Genomic DNA, 16135 nt, shown 5'->3' with positions numbered 1-16135 from the left:
TGCAGGGGAAATGGGTCCAGAAGACTGTAAATGCCTCCCTGCATGAGGGAATGGTTGCTCCACTCCTAAAGAAACCTTCTCTGGACCGAGGAGACTTGAATAACTACCGTCCAGTCTCAAATATACCATTCTTGACCAAGGTGAATGAAAGCGTGAGGGCTGCGCAACTTCAGGATTTCCTGATTGTTTGTATCCTTTCCAAACTGGCTTCAGGCCAGGGTATGGGACTGAAACAGCCTTGGCCACCCTGGAGGATGACATATCCTGGGAGATGGACAGGGGAAGTGCAACCCTGTTAGTTCTCCTGAACCTCGCAGCAGTTTTTGATACCATTCATCACGGCATCTTTATGGACCATGTGGCAACCATCCCCTAAATTCTACCTTTACTCCTGGGCTTTGAACTAATCCTTGGGATTTTAGCCTTATACAAACCCAAGTGATTGCCAGCCCATCAGAAGCCCTGGAACTCCACTGGTTGGAAGTAGGATGAGCCAGCCTCAGTTTAAGCAGGGAAAAGAGATACTTTGTTTCCCACAGACAAGTAATTGCATCTGAATAACAGTATCAGCTGAAACAGGTGTTTTGTTTTGTTTTAAGTTTTGGCTTTTAGTTAGGATTTGAGGTCAAGTTAGGGAAATAAACTTGTTTATAGTGAAATGAACAAGCAATCTATTAAGGGCCCATCAAATATAACTTTCTGTGTACAACTTCTATGAAGAGGATCTTTGTGAGTTAAAGGAGCAGCCTGGAACCTGAGTAGTAAGCCTGTCAGCTGTGGATGCTGAGGAACCCTGTCTGGAGAAAAAGTGACCAAATCTTCCCTCAGTGTTGGGTTTGTTAAATAATAGAGATGTGCAAAATGCAACAAACAAGACAAAATATACCCAGAAATCACTGGTTCAGCTCGTTAAAGCAGCTTCCAGAATGGTGAAACAAATTCAGAAAAAGAAGTTGTAATAACTTCCACCTCTGAAAAGTTTGTGATTTCAGTTCAGTTCAGGCATGCAGGAAGGCATGGGGCCAGTAACTGTTTTCCTTAATGGCAACCAACAAATTAGAGCCCAAGGGGAGAGACTGAGCTCTATCATTAGTGTAACTCTGTTGGCAGAAAGGGGAATGTCTGCATTGCGCATGAGTGCATTTTGTCTTTGGCATCTCCTGGGCAATGGCATTGGCATTGAGTGGCTCTGATTCACAAAAGGTTTGTTTTGTGCCAGGGAGGGAACCATCAGATGGCACGACGACACCATCAGGATCACCTCACCAATTCCTTTCTGTGCACTTTTACACACAAGGCAAGGAAAGGCCAGAAAGCAACCGGCATCTCATACATCAGGAGACTGCAGCCTCAGAGCTCCATTAGATTATTTAGACAAACAGATTTTGTGAAAGTGGAACATGGGTAATCCAACTCTGGATAATAAAACACATTACAACAATGATTCATGCCAGACTCTTTATTAATAAATCCTAATTGTAAGAAACATATGCCTTTAACTGACATTTCATATGTTAGTTACAGTAAGCCCAAGATCAATTAACACACTTAAATGTGAGTTACTAATTTTCCTGTATTTTATAACTGTGAAATTGACTTTGCCATGGCTGTTTTTTAAATCATTAAAGTATTTCCTCTCATCCAAATACAATGTAATAAATATGACAAATGCACATTTATTACTTGTCCTATTTTGACTAAATCATATGCAAATCTGGCAGATTTTTTGAACATCAGTAACATTCTTTTACATAGTCGTGTTTTTACTGTAACAGACATCAAATTAAATATCATGTCTATTTGAATTACTATATCATCCAGTCTATTTGTATTGTTTAAGTTGCTTGCTGGACTGTCTTTAATGGGCTGTGACTATCAGTTACTCCAAATAGCTGCCATGCAATTTTGTAAGGTAAAAAAAATCAAACATACTGCTAGCTATTATTAACAATACCTACATGTAGGAAGGGTCCTTATAATGCTATCAGGATAAGTTTATTCTCACTAAAATTGCTATGAAACTCACATGAAAAGCTGGTTTAGTGATTCGTGTTCTTATTGTGCAACACTATTAAGTGCATTAACGATCTTTAAGGAAATAGCCAACCTTAGTGGTTTCAACAGCGCCCTCTACTGGTGCATGATCCAAACTGAGGATAATAGAATATCACTCAGCTTTAACCGAGGAGAATTGCTTCTGTTTAATCAATTAAGATGCAATAGCACAATTAGTTAATTGTTCAAGTCCCTTTCATTTCAATGGAGTTATACATAGGTGCAAGACTAAAGTTTAAATTTCATTATTTTGATGATATTCTATGATTTTGATGATATCTGATAGCAGATTAGATTGGTATGCATGTGTATAACCTCTTTCATTTTAGATTTTATGCGCCTAACTCTGGAATAGAACTTGGAAGTCAAATTTGAGTTTAATAATTTAGTTTAACTCAAAAGCACTCCAACATACAGAGCAATACAACATAGATAGATAGATAGATAGATAGATAGATAGATAGATAGATAGATAGATAGATAGATAGATAGATAGATAGATAGATAGATAGATAGATAGATAGATAGATAGATAGATAGATAGATAGATAAAGGCATAGTTGTAACCAGAATTGTGATATATATATAGTGTCTATGAATCAAGGAAGCAATTGCTTCCTGCTTAAAAAAACCTGATGAGTCATGTCCAACTCCTCCAGTCCAAGTGCTAGATTCTTCTAAGGTACTCCTCTTGCATTAATCTGTGGTAGCAAATTAGGACAGGACTCAGACTATCTTATGCTGGAATCATTATTTATTATTTCATTTACCTTTCTCCCCAGTGGGAACCTAAAGTGGTTTTTCATTCTTCTTTCCTACATTTTATCTTCACGACAACTCTGTGAAGTAGATCAATGCCAAAAGTGTATGATTGTCTCACGGTCACCTAGCAAGCTTCCATGGAAGAGTGGGGATTTGGACCCAGGTTTCCTAGATCCTAGTCCATCCCTCTAACCATTGCACAACACTGACTTTCATGTAAGTGAGGTTGTTTAATCTTTAAGATAACACTGGACTACTTTTTATTTATTTATCCAAGAGATAGCTTTTATTAAGTCAAGGGATGATCCCCTTCCCTTGGGACACGTGTTTCCCTTCCTCTGTAATTCATATTACCACCGGCTTTGCCTTTAGAAAATCAGTAGGATTCTTATACGGAGACAGTTGAATCTATAGGAATCCCCAACAGCTTACTCCTATGAGAAAGAAATCGAGAGATGCTTTTGGTACTTAAAAAAAAACTTTTTAGGCCTTTTAGTAGCATGTGGAATAATCACTACTAAAAAGTATAATCCTACTCTTGTTTTCTTTTACCTACACTGAATTGGTATGTACAAATCTATTTGCAGAATGTCCTTGATCTGGATAGACCAGGCAAGCCCAATCTTATCAAATCTTGAAAGTTAAACAGGGTTGGCCCTGGTTAGTAATCAGATGGGAGACCTCCAAAGAGGACCAAGGATGCAGAGAAAGGCAACAACAAGCCACCTTTGTTAGTCTCTTGCCACGAAAACTCCACCAGGAGTCACTATACATCAGCTGTGACTTGAGGGCATTTCCACCTCCTCCACATTTGCAGAATGAAACATAAACTTGAGCTACCTTGTACAGCCCTTTAACAATTTGTATTTTGGTGTTGCTGTTCTTAACTTTTTACTTTGCCACTATCAACTTATAAGTCTGATTACCACATCCTATTTTTTTGCCTTATCAGTATGAGTGCATTGTGTTCATTTCATGTGAATCATCATTTCTGGGACCAGACATGTTGAACTCTTGCCATGACTCAAGGCAGTACAACTGCTGTTCTCTCATACATGGATGAAGTACTATTATATCCTCGACATCCTAGATCAAGGCTCCTTCTGAGACTTAAGAAGAACAATTTAATGTATTAATGAAACAATGATCTCTAAATTCATCTCACAGGTTTTTTTCTAATATCAGAGGTCTCCAGGTACTAGTAGAGTTTCATTACATCTATTAGTTTATTGTAGCATTTTGATCGTTATTACTCTATCAAGTATTCTTCATGGGGAGAAATATCCCTAGATGATATCAAGTGAAAGGATAATATTAAACCATCAGCACCACAATGTTCCTGTATTTCTGATAAATAAGAGGGATGTTTCATGCAAACTCTTTAGTAAATTTAGAAGTGGAGATGATATGTTACTACCAACAGTGAATATATTACAATCTGCCAAGGAAAGCCTCTAAAAAAGGCAATATTTTTACAGCTTATCTAAACATGAAGAAGAAGAAACAAATGTTTTGATTCAGAAAAAATGTTTCGATTCAGAAAAATAAAGCTGAGTATCAAATATAGTTCAACTCATTCTGCCCGGCTCTTTGACCTTGTGAAATTTTACCCAATACATATCTTAAAGGCAATGTAAAATGTGTCCCAGTTTAAAGTAGCGCTACAAACAAAGAAAAGGAAACAGTGAAAGATGGAGCGATATAAGGCTGCATTGGCTGCCACTGGCAGAGTGACGGGAGAAGTCTCAATAAAATGTATATTATTCAAATGTAATACATTCAGATAACTGAACTATAGTTTGAGGAGGGATGGCAAACTATAAATTTCAGACCGTGGTGCTGAAGTTAGTTTGCAAACCACAGCATGAACAAACTGTGATTAGACATTATATCTGAACTCTAGCAGTATCAAGACACTTGACAAATTGTACTACAAGTTATGGATGGTGTGGTGGAGACCTTGAGTTACCATTTTCAACAGTAGCCTATGTTTTTTATGATCTGTTATTCTGTTCCTCATTGTCAGAATAAAAAGTAACCCCAGACACCTTAAACTTTCTATCTGCCCTGGTAGGAGTTGCAAGAAATAGTATTCCTTACATTCGCAATCCAACTGGTACACCAAATAGGTAATTTTATCTGCAACTTCTAAGCATTTTTATAGATCCAATAAAGAAGAGTACATAAATTTTGTTTTATTGTGGAGTTGATCACAGTTATAAAAGTTTATCACTGAAACCAATAGTAAACTACAAAGTGCTGAAAATACAGAAAGCTAAATATATATATACACACACACACAAAAGCCAAAGTGTAATGATTGTGCACTAAATAATGCCATTTAAATGGTTTCTAATGGAATGGTGAAAAACAGTTGACAGATTGGTGTACAGATTATTAGCAAAGTGATGGAATTTTTAATTTTACATGAAAGAAAAGGTAATAAAAATGAATGTCTTAAAATGTTCTACAGCCAGAAAACTACTTCACATTTCAATAAGCTTAATTTGTTAACTACCCAAGTGCTGTGTAAGATGCGAATTCATTAGATTCATTCTACAATAGTGATGTGTCCTAAGTGGCGATAATGTGGAAGTTATAGAGCTTCTGGTTCCTATTATTTCTTAAGAAACTGCTCGGAAAGGATGTGATTATTATAGTAAGACACTGATCTCTAATTGTACAAAAATATTGATTTTTGTTAATGATAAATTTTCCTGTACCCTTATTTTCACGATCTAGATTGTCTTCATTATTAGGTGAAAGGGGAAAATATAAATTCTACTTCACCAATGAGAATACACAATTTAAAATTTCAAATCCCATGCATTTTAGATTTACCAACAGATAATAAATTCTTTTTCAGATTACAAGGCTCTTTTAGCACAGATTTGACTGGTGTGATGTTAGTCTGTAGGAATCATGTAACAGCTGACAACTATTCATTTGCATCCATATAGGCTAATAGTAAGGCTGGTGTCCAGAAGAAGAATACATGGCACAATATATTTGGATTATCTTATTGATTACAACCGCTGGAGCACTGGAGAGGCATAGAACAATGGATCCAATGCATTGAACAGCCCTTTGCTACTTGATAGCATGCTTCCACAGCATACTTGCTAGGCACTGCAGGATGGCAGTGGGTATACTCCTGCTCAGGCATGACTCCAGTGGTCCCCGCCACCAAGGATGAAGCCTGCAATGGCCAGTCCAGGTGAGTACCCTTTGGCTTCCCCCAGATCTCTTAAGTGGACCCCCCCAAAAGGGGGGGGTTACCTCTCAATTAGTACAACCCACCACAGTGGATCTGGCCTAATGACTTAAAACCACCATAAAGTTGTGACAAGCAACCCCAGCCGCACCTGGCACCAAGGAAAGAATGGTGGTATGGATAACAAGGGGCTGCTGGAGAGAAGCCAAGCCCCTCCTAAGCTCCTCCTCTCAGTATGCACCCCTCACTATTGGCGAGAGGCTTGCCATCCACACCAGCCTTACCTCCAGGCTGCACATTCCCTTCTAGTGAGTCTGCATGCCCCTTTTACTGTAGATCATACAGAAAGTCTAAAAAATGGATTTTGTTCCATTAAGTCTGGCTTTATTAATTTGTTACCCCTCCAAATGGTAAAATAACTCATAATAATTAATTTATTCTAAACTATTTATTTACTTCATATAGATCCCGATGGTGACCCAAAGCAGCTTACATTGGTTGTCTCTATTTTATCCTCTCAACAACGCTGTGAGGTAAATTAGGCTGAGAGCATCTTACTGGTTCAAGGACACTCAGCAAACACCCATGGCAGAATGGGAATTCAAACCTGGGTCTTCTACATCCTAGTCTAACCACTACACTGCCTTTCAGGTTTCTAGGTTCAATGTTTCTAGGGGTAGAGACTTCTTGAAAACTTAGATTTACTGGAGTAGCCTGCAGGTCTTCCTTTCATCTAGGGTTGTCAGCTCAAGGTTGGGAAGTTCCTGGAAATTTGGGGGATGGAGTTTGGGGAGAGTAGTGTTTGAGGAAGTGACTGACCTAAGTGCAATAGAGTCCACCTTTCAAAACAGCCATTTTCTCCAAGAGAACTGATCTCTGCAGCCTGGAGATCAATTGTAATTCTGGGAGATCTCCACCACCTTACTTTCACCTGACCAGGATTGCCTTCACCTTTGTCCCTGAAAGTATCCGATCTAGAAAGAAAAAAATACTGCTTTCCATCACTCCCAGCAAACTAAACTTTCTTTCTACCTAATTCTGCCACCTCTTTTTAAAATCACTTCCTTCATGCTGCATTTACTTCCTGGATCTCTTACTCTAATCTTAGGAAGATCTTTACTCGTGCGCATGCTAGTTTTATTCCTGGGTAGATTAGTAGCCAGTAATTAAAAGCCTAAGTAAAAAGAACAGTTTGGCCTGGAGCCTAGAAACAGTAAGAGAACAGCAGAGAAGCCTCAAAATGGGAAGGGCATTCTTAAGGCAAGGCTCAACTACAGAAAATACACTATTTCTAATTGTATTGGAGGACATGTAGAAGATTATTGTCACGCTGAGGAGATAGTGAATCTTCACAGAAGCCATGCCTGCATGTCTTTTGTCTTTCCCATGACCTCACAATAGGGTTGCCAGTCCCCCTCTGGGGGATGGGGGATTCCCAGCTTCCACCCTCCACCCCCTATTCACCTGTACCTGGCCAGCGGGGGAGGCACGGGTCTCTCGGAGGTGTGCTCCTGGACAGCATGGTGTGCTCCTGCATGCCTGTTCCCAGTCTGTATCAGCTTGAATTGGCCCAGATCAGGCCCAAATTAGGCTGGATTGGGCTTCTGAAGAGTGGGGGAGTGCTCTTGTGCTCTGCAGTGGCCCAATTCGGGCCCAATCCAGCCCCCCCACAGAGTATGGGAGCACTCCCAGGGTGGCTGCAGCACACATGTTGACATCACTTCCTGGAAGTAACATCATCACATGGGCCCAGGAGCCTGACAACAAGGGAGGTAGGTGCCGGGTCCCCCACCTCCCACTGGGAGGACAAAGGGACCTGGCAACCCTACCTCACAACTGTAACAGAAGCTTCGCCCTAGTGTTTTTTAAGCAAAGCAAATTCTCTTTTTTATGATATAATTGTTATTAAATATCTTCTCAAAACCCCAGGCTAGTTTCTAATCAAATTTGTGATGCAAATACGAAAACAACATATCAAAACCTTAAAACAACAATGAACAAAAGACATAGGCTAGAAAGGGTAATTAGGCACCTATTACAAAAGATCAATTGCTCAGAGTGACATTAAAAACAATCTTCTTCCTTGGTTTTAAAAAACCTGAGATTGGGGTTTTAAGGAAACCAAATTTAGAAGGGAATTCCATAACACAGGGGCCATAACAGAAAAGCCTCTGTAATAAATTATTGTCTCTCAAATGGAAGAGAACTAGTATAAGGTCTCTCTTACTATTTGGGTCCCCCCCCCCCATTTTCTGTTTTTTATTTTGAGCAGTTTTCACAACAAAACAAGCGATATTAACAGCTTATCTAACTAGCATAACTACAAATGGTGATTAAATCTGAGTAACAAATCCGAGTAACAAATCAGTAACAACACCATTTTGCATTAATAAATTTTTTTTCAACAATTATATTGACCAAATGACCTAACAAGTTTTGTGCTTCTTAGAATTTAGCTATATGATTGTATTTCAGCCTCCTTTTCACTGATGCTGGGAAAGTGATAAAATGGGCTTTAGAAAATGGCTCTAAGGAGTTCACCCACTACAGAATAGGGCCCTCCTGTAGCTGAAAGGTTGCAGTAAATGATTCTTTGTTTTGCCTTTATTATTTATCATTTTGATTTGGTGGTTGGAAGAGTGCCATGAAGTAATAGCTAACTTATGGTGACCCCTGGTGCGGATTTCATGGCAAGACACTAATAGAGGTGGTTTGCCATTGCCTGCCTCCGAAAACCTGGGCTTTGCAAGAGGTTTCCTATCCAATTGCTAACCAAAGCTGACCCTGCCTAGCTTCTGAGATCTGATGAGTTTGGGATTGCCTGGGCTGTCAAGGTCATGGCTATCACTTTGATTTACCACCTATTAATCATCCAATAAACATCACTGTAATCACAATACTTTGTCTTTTTTTGGTCACCACATTGAACCTGAGAACAGCAGTCTGTCTGGCCCGGCTTCTGAAAGTGACAGACCAGTCATCACCTGCCTCACCTCCAAATAGGGTTGCCAGATCCATCGATATCCAGTGGGAAGGTGGCAGAAGGGTGGTGTGACAGCAAAGTCACTTACTGGGGATCTGTTTGTGGATGCATGTCAGTACACACACACTCCCATGGCTAGTGAAAAGATGTTACTTCTGGTGAGACCAGAAGTGATGTCATTGCACCAGGGCTGATTCAGCCTAAAACAGCGTTTTTTCGTTTGTGGCCAATTGGCTCTGCCACATTGCCCTCACTTCTGGGAAGACCTGAAGTGACATCATCACACCAGCCACTAGCCAGCAATCAGCTGGCAGAGAGGCAAATTGCTGGGAGTCTGCAGTCAGTGGCACAGATAGCATGGCTTTGGGGGCAGATCACAACCAGTAGGCTGGACAGTATGGGAGGAGACAGTCCTTCAGGTATCTTAGCCAAATCCAGTTCAGGGCCTCAAAGCTACAGTCCAAGAGGAAAGTGAATCAGGTGAGAGTTGGCCAAGAAGGCTGATGGTGTTAGCAGAGTTAGGGAAATAATCCAATTGTATATATGCAGAGTTGCATATAGATTTGAATATTACTATTAGAAATGATGATATTTCTTGGCTTTTCTATACTCCCATTAAAATACCAAGAATAGAGCAGAAGGCAATTATGTTGTTCCCTGTAAAATTATATCTGTAGGATATTGAATTAATAGAATGCTGACTAAATAGTACATAAGCCTTTATTGCAACTTTCACTCTGATTTGAGTAAATCTGTTTGATTCCATTGTGTATATCTCCTGATCACCAGAACAAGGTATTATCAGGATGTTTTACAGGAAGAAATTTTAAAACCAGAAATATTAAAAAAGGATCAACGATTTGCAGACATATACAAGAACAGGCAGCATAAGCAAAATAGAATATTCAGTCCTGCACATGGACAAGAAAGGTTATTGCAGGCCAGCATCAAGCGGGTAGGAGAGCTAGGGGGCAAGGCAATAAAATACACAGACAACTATGATGGAGTTAAAAGAGGCCACAACTTTATTGATATACAGCTCGAGGAGCATTGCCGCCACATAGGGAACAGATCCAAGCATCGGCTGACCCGCCTCCCAGCCAATGAACCGCCGCACCCCCTCATCCCCTGCCACCTGGGAGCAAAGTGGACCTGACAGCCCCTGAGCATGCACCTGCCATGACGCACTCTCCAGACCCCTTAAGGGGACCCCCTTAATAGGGAAACTGAGCTCACAGGCCCTGTTTTCTGCAAAATGGATTGGTGCCCAATGCCCAATCACCTGCTCCCCTCCAAAGTTGTGACGAATGGGAGGGCTGGGCAGAATGCCGGCCACTAGCCAAGTGCTGAGGGGTGGGGACTGCTTCTCTTACAAGGGCCAGCAGCGGACCTGAGAGGAGACTGAGCCTCCCAGGTCCACAATCCTCTCCCCACTCAGCCGGCCTGCTCTGATTGGCTGGCTGCAGTTTGAATCGGGGCAGCGAGGGCTTCTCCGGGGAGCCTGAAGGGAGCCTGCACTGCCTTCCAATATGGCAGCCGCCATGCCAACCTGCCCTCTGCCCCCCTCTCCCCGCGGCCTGCAACTGAGCCCCCCACTTAAGTGTGAGAAGCTGGCATTTGTGCTATACTGCACTGTTCTTCTTATGCAAAGATACTAAAGCATCATAATTAAAAAATGATGAAAAATCAACATAACTTGCATTAGCAAGAGGAAGGCTCTTAAAATAAACCCATGCTGAAAATCTTGGGAGTGTACAAGTACTTTCTTTTCTTGGCAAGGTAAATAATCTCAGAGGGGTTGGGAAAAGGACAGAAAGAGACCACCTCTTTGCCTGTAACACTGTTCTCATCCATTGCCCTACTTCTGTTTTTAAACTACAAGATCCACAGATCTCCTGCAACATGTGTCTCTTAGGTTTTGTTCCTGAACATGTGTGTTCCAGGATTATGGAAAACTATTATGATAAGGCAGAAAAGTGAAAGAAATGTTGTTCTTCTAAATGTAGAAAATAGTCTTTGCTGCTGCTATGTAACCCCTGTATATATGCAAATAATCTTTCCAGTGTTCAGCCCTTACTTTTTATATTGCTTGCATCCACTGTGGCCACTTAATCATTTTTAGGATATGTTATGCTCTGCATTCAGTTCCAGTAGACTCCTCTAGTGTTTTGGCATGGATGCTTCTTCTTTCTATAGTTTCACAGTTTATAGGAAAGAATAATTTTATTTCCTTTTCTTATTGCCTGGAAGAATACATAAAGAATATTTTAAGAGGAACAGCAGCCACTAGAGAAAAGAATGTGAAATAAAAACGACTCACTGCTTCAAAGACAGTTGAGATCCTTTTATCTTTTCAAATTATGTCATTTTCCCCCTCAGTGCTCAGTAGTCTTGTGTCATGATGCCATAGCTGTTCTCCACTAGTAGGGATGGGCATTGTCTGGAAGCAGCAAGCAATGCAATTCAATGGCTTACTGGAGGATTTCTAGTACTAACGTAAATTATCCCTTGAAGATAATGCAAGTTATTTCCTTTGCAGCACAGCCAGTTTGTAGATGTACCTAATTGCTTGACATAGTGGCAGACATAACTTATTTCTTTCTGATAAGCACAATGGGAGGGGCCAGAGTTCAGTAAGAGTGCACACTTTGTCTATGGATAGTTCATTGTGCAATCCCTGGAATTACTGACTAAAAGGTCTACAGGGAGCAGTCCAGTCCAGAGATTTTGGAGAGCTGATACTAGACAAAGTAGACAGCACTGGGTCAAATGAGCCAATTATCAAATGAGTGCAAGGAATCTTCTTGTAAAGCAATAGGCTGCATCATGAATCAAACACCATTTATGTGAGAAGTTCTTTTCTAGTTCAAGATTCTAAGTACATGCACATCAACTGGTAATGTTATCCAGGGCATATGAGAAATAGTAGGGCCATTAGGCTCACTGGAAGCTACATGTTTGATGATTCTTTTATTTGAGATGCTGTCATGGGAATGCTTAGCAGAGCTCCAGTTGTGAAGTTCAATGGAACATATGGTTTCCTCGGCACCTGATGGTCCTACTGAGTACTGAATTTTATTCTGTATAATTGTATTTCACAAACTCCTGATTCCTGGGAGATTTTTAACGTCTCTCTCTCTCTCTCTCTCTCTCTCTCTCTCTCTCTCTCTCTCTCTCTCTCTCTCTCTCTCTCTCTCTCTCCCTCCCTCCCTCCATCTTGCTTTCCTTCTTTCTGTTCAAGATACTCAGGATGGTCACATAATTCTCCCCGCTCCATTTTATTCTCACATCAACCCTGTGAAATAGTTTAGTGGGTAAGAGAGTGACTGACTCAAGATTTCAAAATAGTCAGGTAAGCTTTATGACAAGTGTGGATTAAATTTCAGTTTCCTGAAGTCTAACTACTCCATTACACAAGCACACATTTCCCATTTTTCAGTTTGTTGATGATGTTCATTATTTCCATTTTTTCACTTCTTTTATTAAGATTTCCCTTTATAGAATACATTCTATGTTGTTATTGTGTGCGTTCGGAAGACAGGTGAATATTAGACAATTGTCACTGTGAATATGGACTAGTTTGAGTCCCAGTAACCTAAGCATAAGGGAGCTACCTCCTTCCCCCACAAATCATTCCTAAGAACCACTAGCTAAAAGAAATTTGAGGGTTTAAATAACGATCTACACAACAATATTAAGAAATGTATGTCTATGTGGTAAGGCACTGCGATAAGTTTGCATGAGTCTGAGAGTGTAATGGAAATAAAGTTTATTAATAGGAATGATAGAAATACGTGGGCACATCTGAAACAGTCGAAACATATCAGACTTGCATTTCTGCCAGATCCTGGACTATCCTTGAGTGCACAGGTCTTTTATGTGGCAAGTAGTGCCTATACTTGCCCCCCCCCTTCCAGTCGGAATGAAGAGGCAGACACAAGTGTTGGGAATTAAAGGGCCACTTTATTGAATTAAAACAACATATTTGTCATCACGACAAAGGCCTAAATAGCGGTACAGGTTAGGCCCTGGTGTCACTCCTGGACCCCATCCCGACCTGTTTGGGTGATCCACCAACAGCCCCGGGGGCGAGCCATCCATGGTATGGCTGTGACCCAGCCAGCCTGGTGAGGTGGTTCACCCCCTTGAAGTTCCTCCCCTGGCCATGGGCCTGAAACAGAACAACAAGCTTATTGGCACCCCCACCAGCTGAGGGTCCAAATAAAACATTTCCAGCTTCTTGCTGCCCCGGCAGGGAAGCTGCAGCCCATACCAACCAGGTCCTGCACCATGAAGAAGACCCGGGCCTTGACCTGCAACAAGACCAAACCAAACATTCTGCAGATCAATGCCACACCCTCTCCAGTTTCATGACCAAACTTAAGGAAAAAATACAACCATTAACCACTGGAAAAAGCAACAACTGTGGAACCTGCTAAACTCGATGGCTAGGGCCCCTTACTCACCTGCTTATTGAGAAGAACCAGCACCCTCTGGGCCACACTTCTTGCCCTGATTTTCCTGCTCACAGGCCTTAAAGGCATGAGGACCCCCACAAACTGGGCACACATAGCGGAATTTGCAAAGCCAGATCCTTTCTTGGGAGGTATACTAGCCCCAACCCCTCCCCCCAACAGCAGTCCTGCTGCTCTTAACCCCTACACCAAATTGGAAGTCTAGCAAAACCCTACCAAGAGCCCTGCAGTTCCTGACCACCAAAATAAAACCGGGGCTGGAAGGCAGTGCACCAAAGTCCTCCCAACTACTCCCAAAATGGCCCCAAGCTCACTAAGCTAAGCAGAGAATGGCCCCAAGCTCACTAAGCTAAGCACAGACCCTAGGCAATGATCCCCCAGCTGCCAAGGCAACCAGACTTGGTCCCTAAAATGCCCCCCAGGCACCCAAGCCCCTTTTCCCCAAATGGCCAACAGGGCTCAACCAAAATAGCCACCCAGCATGTCCCTGTGAGTGGCTCTTAAACGGGCACTCACCACCCTGTCTAAAACCTGCAGCCCCAAGCAAGGGGTGGGGGAATTGTGCTGCTTTAAAGCAAAAAGGAGGCCCTAGAAGACAGGGCAGCTGCACAGTTAATCCAATGGGGGGGGGGGGAGAAGGCTGCAGGGGCCACAGTAGCCTAAACGTTCCAAAAAAGGTGGGGAATTCAAGCGATGCTTAACAAACCCCACTCTGAAGCTGCCTGAGATCACAGCAAAATTCACTCTGGCGGCTCTGAAGGCAAGGCGAGAAATCACCTGCAACTGAAGCAGCGCAGGCCGCCCCTACCTGCCCCTGCAAGCCACACTGCGAAACGCAGCCAGCAAAGGCAGAAACCCAAAGCCTGGGCCACATGGAGTTAATGCTGGCCTGGGCAAACACGCCCATCTAGAAAGCCACACCAGCCCACAGAGCCAGCCAATAATGCTCCCGACCCCCACCCTAACAGAAGGGCAGGGAGACAAGCCAGCCCGAAGCACTAACCACCAGTGGTGGGGACTGAAGGAGAAGCTCAGTATGAGTGGTCACACTGCCCCAAGACCCCAAGCAGCCAGCTGCCTCTCCGCTAACACACCGGCTTTCCCAGATGGGCTGGGGGAAGAAGTGCCAACGCCACTCAGCCAAACCCTCAAGTCGGGAGAGGAGACACGTCCTTACTCTGCCTGAACACGAGGTGCACTGAGGTGCTGAGCAGCGGAGCAGCAGTAACAGACCCTACGTAGCTCCACCCCTCACGTACATCCCCCGAGGGAAGGAAGACCATCGGTGCTTCCTCATCCTTCTCTGGAGGTGCAAAGCACGTAGCGGCTGTTGCTGCTGGCTGGGAGTGCCAGAATCCTCAAATAGCAAGGTCTGGCTAAGCTGATCCATACAGTAATTGCATCCAGTTTAGATTACTGCTGTCTGCTCTACATGGGGCTGTGTTTAAAAATGGTCCAAAAACTTCACTTGGTCCAAAATGTGGTGTCCAGCCTATTGATGGAGTTAGCCCTAGGAGCAGTATCAACCCTGTGCTGAAAGATCTGGACCAGCTGCTCATCTGTTTCTGTGCACAATTCAAAGTTCTGGCTAGGGGCCATGGTACCTGAAGAACTGCTTCCTTCCATGCAGTCCAGTCTATCAGTTAAGATCTGCCTCCAAAGTCTTGCTCTCTGTGCCCCCAGGAAAACTGTTGCTAATTTATTCTTTACCAAAATAACTTCAAAGGAGACTCCAACATGAAACTGCAGAATTAGAAGTTAAGTCCTTTCTGAGAAATAGTTTTCTGAAAATGCATGTATTAAGGAACTGTTCTCACTTTAAATCATTCTTGCTGAAAGAAGAAGATCCCTTTATGTTAAAGATTTATAATATTCTTTGCAGTGTAAGCAAAGCAAGTAATATCTGTCAAAATCGTGGGATGCCTTACTTGGTTATGCATTTCTGGACCTTGTTTGGAAATACATATTAAAATATGGGTTACCACTTTCATGTTTTTTACAGTATAGGGAGAACCCTTATAAAATGTTACACCAGTGGTATATGAATCCCAAAAGATTAGCTAGGATTTATAAATTATGTCCTAATAAATGTTGAATTTGTAAGGCACCTAATGCAGATTTTCTGCAAACATGATGGAACTGTGGGAAAATGTTTTCTAGAAGGAAATAATGAATACTCTTAGAAAGGTATGGGGTGGACTTTCAGGTAAACCTCAGAGATTTTACTTATAAGATGTCAAGATACCTTACACAATTGGAATAGTCATGATCTAGCCAATGCAATGGTTGCAGAGAAATAATGTTTCTTTGCCGCTCTCACCACTGCTTCACAGGTTGTCCAATGGACTCTATATCATGCTTTATCAGATTCATTCTGAGTCTTCTGCCAGTATCATTTTAGATGGCTTCAAGCAGTTTAAGGTCACGCAGCTCTGTGGTAAACCACAGGACTAGCTTTCAGTCCAAGGGCAGGAGAGGATGACAAGGACCAATCTTGTTAATAGCTTCAAGGAGCTTTGTGTTCCAAGCTCCTACCACAGTCTCAACAGGGTGTGTGTTTGGAATTCTAAAACCTCCCCAAAGCATTTTGGAATCCAGAAGAATCCATGAGTCTCAATGGGAAGATCATTTAAACAGACCCTTCTT

This window comes from Eublepharis macularius, chromosome 10, assembly GCF_028583425.1.
Source record: "Eublepharis macularius isolate TG4126 chromosome 10, MPM_Emac_v1.0, whole genome shotgun sequence".
In the NCBI taxonomy this organism is placed as follows: domain Eukaryota; kingdom Metazoa; phylum Chordata; class Lepidosauria; order Squamata; family Eublepharidae; genus Eublepharis; species Eublepharis macularius.
This window is presented reverse-complemented; position numbering follows the sequence as displayed.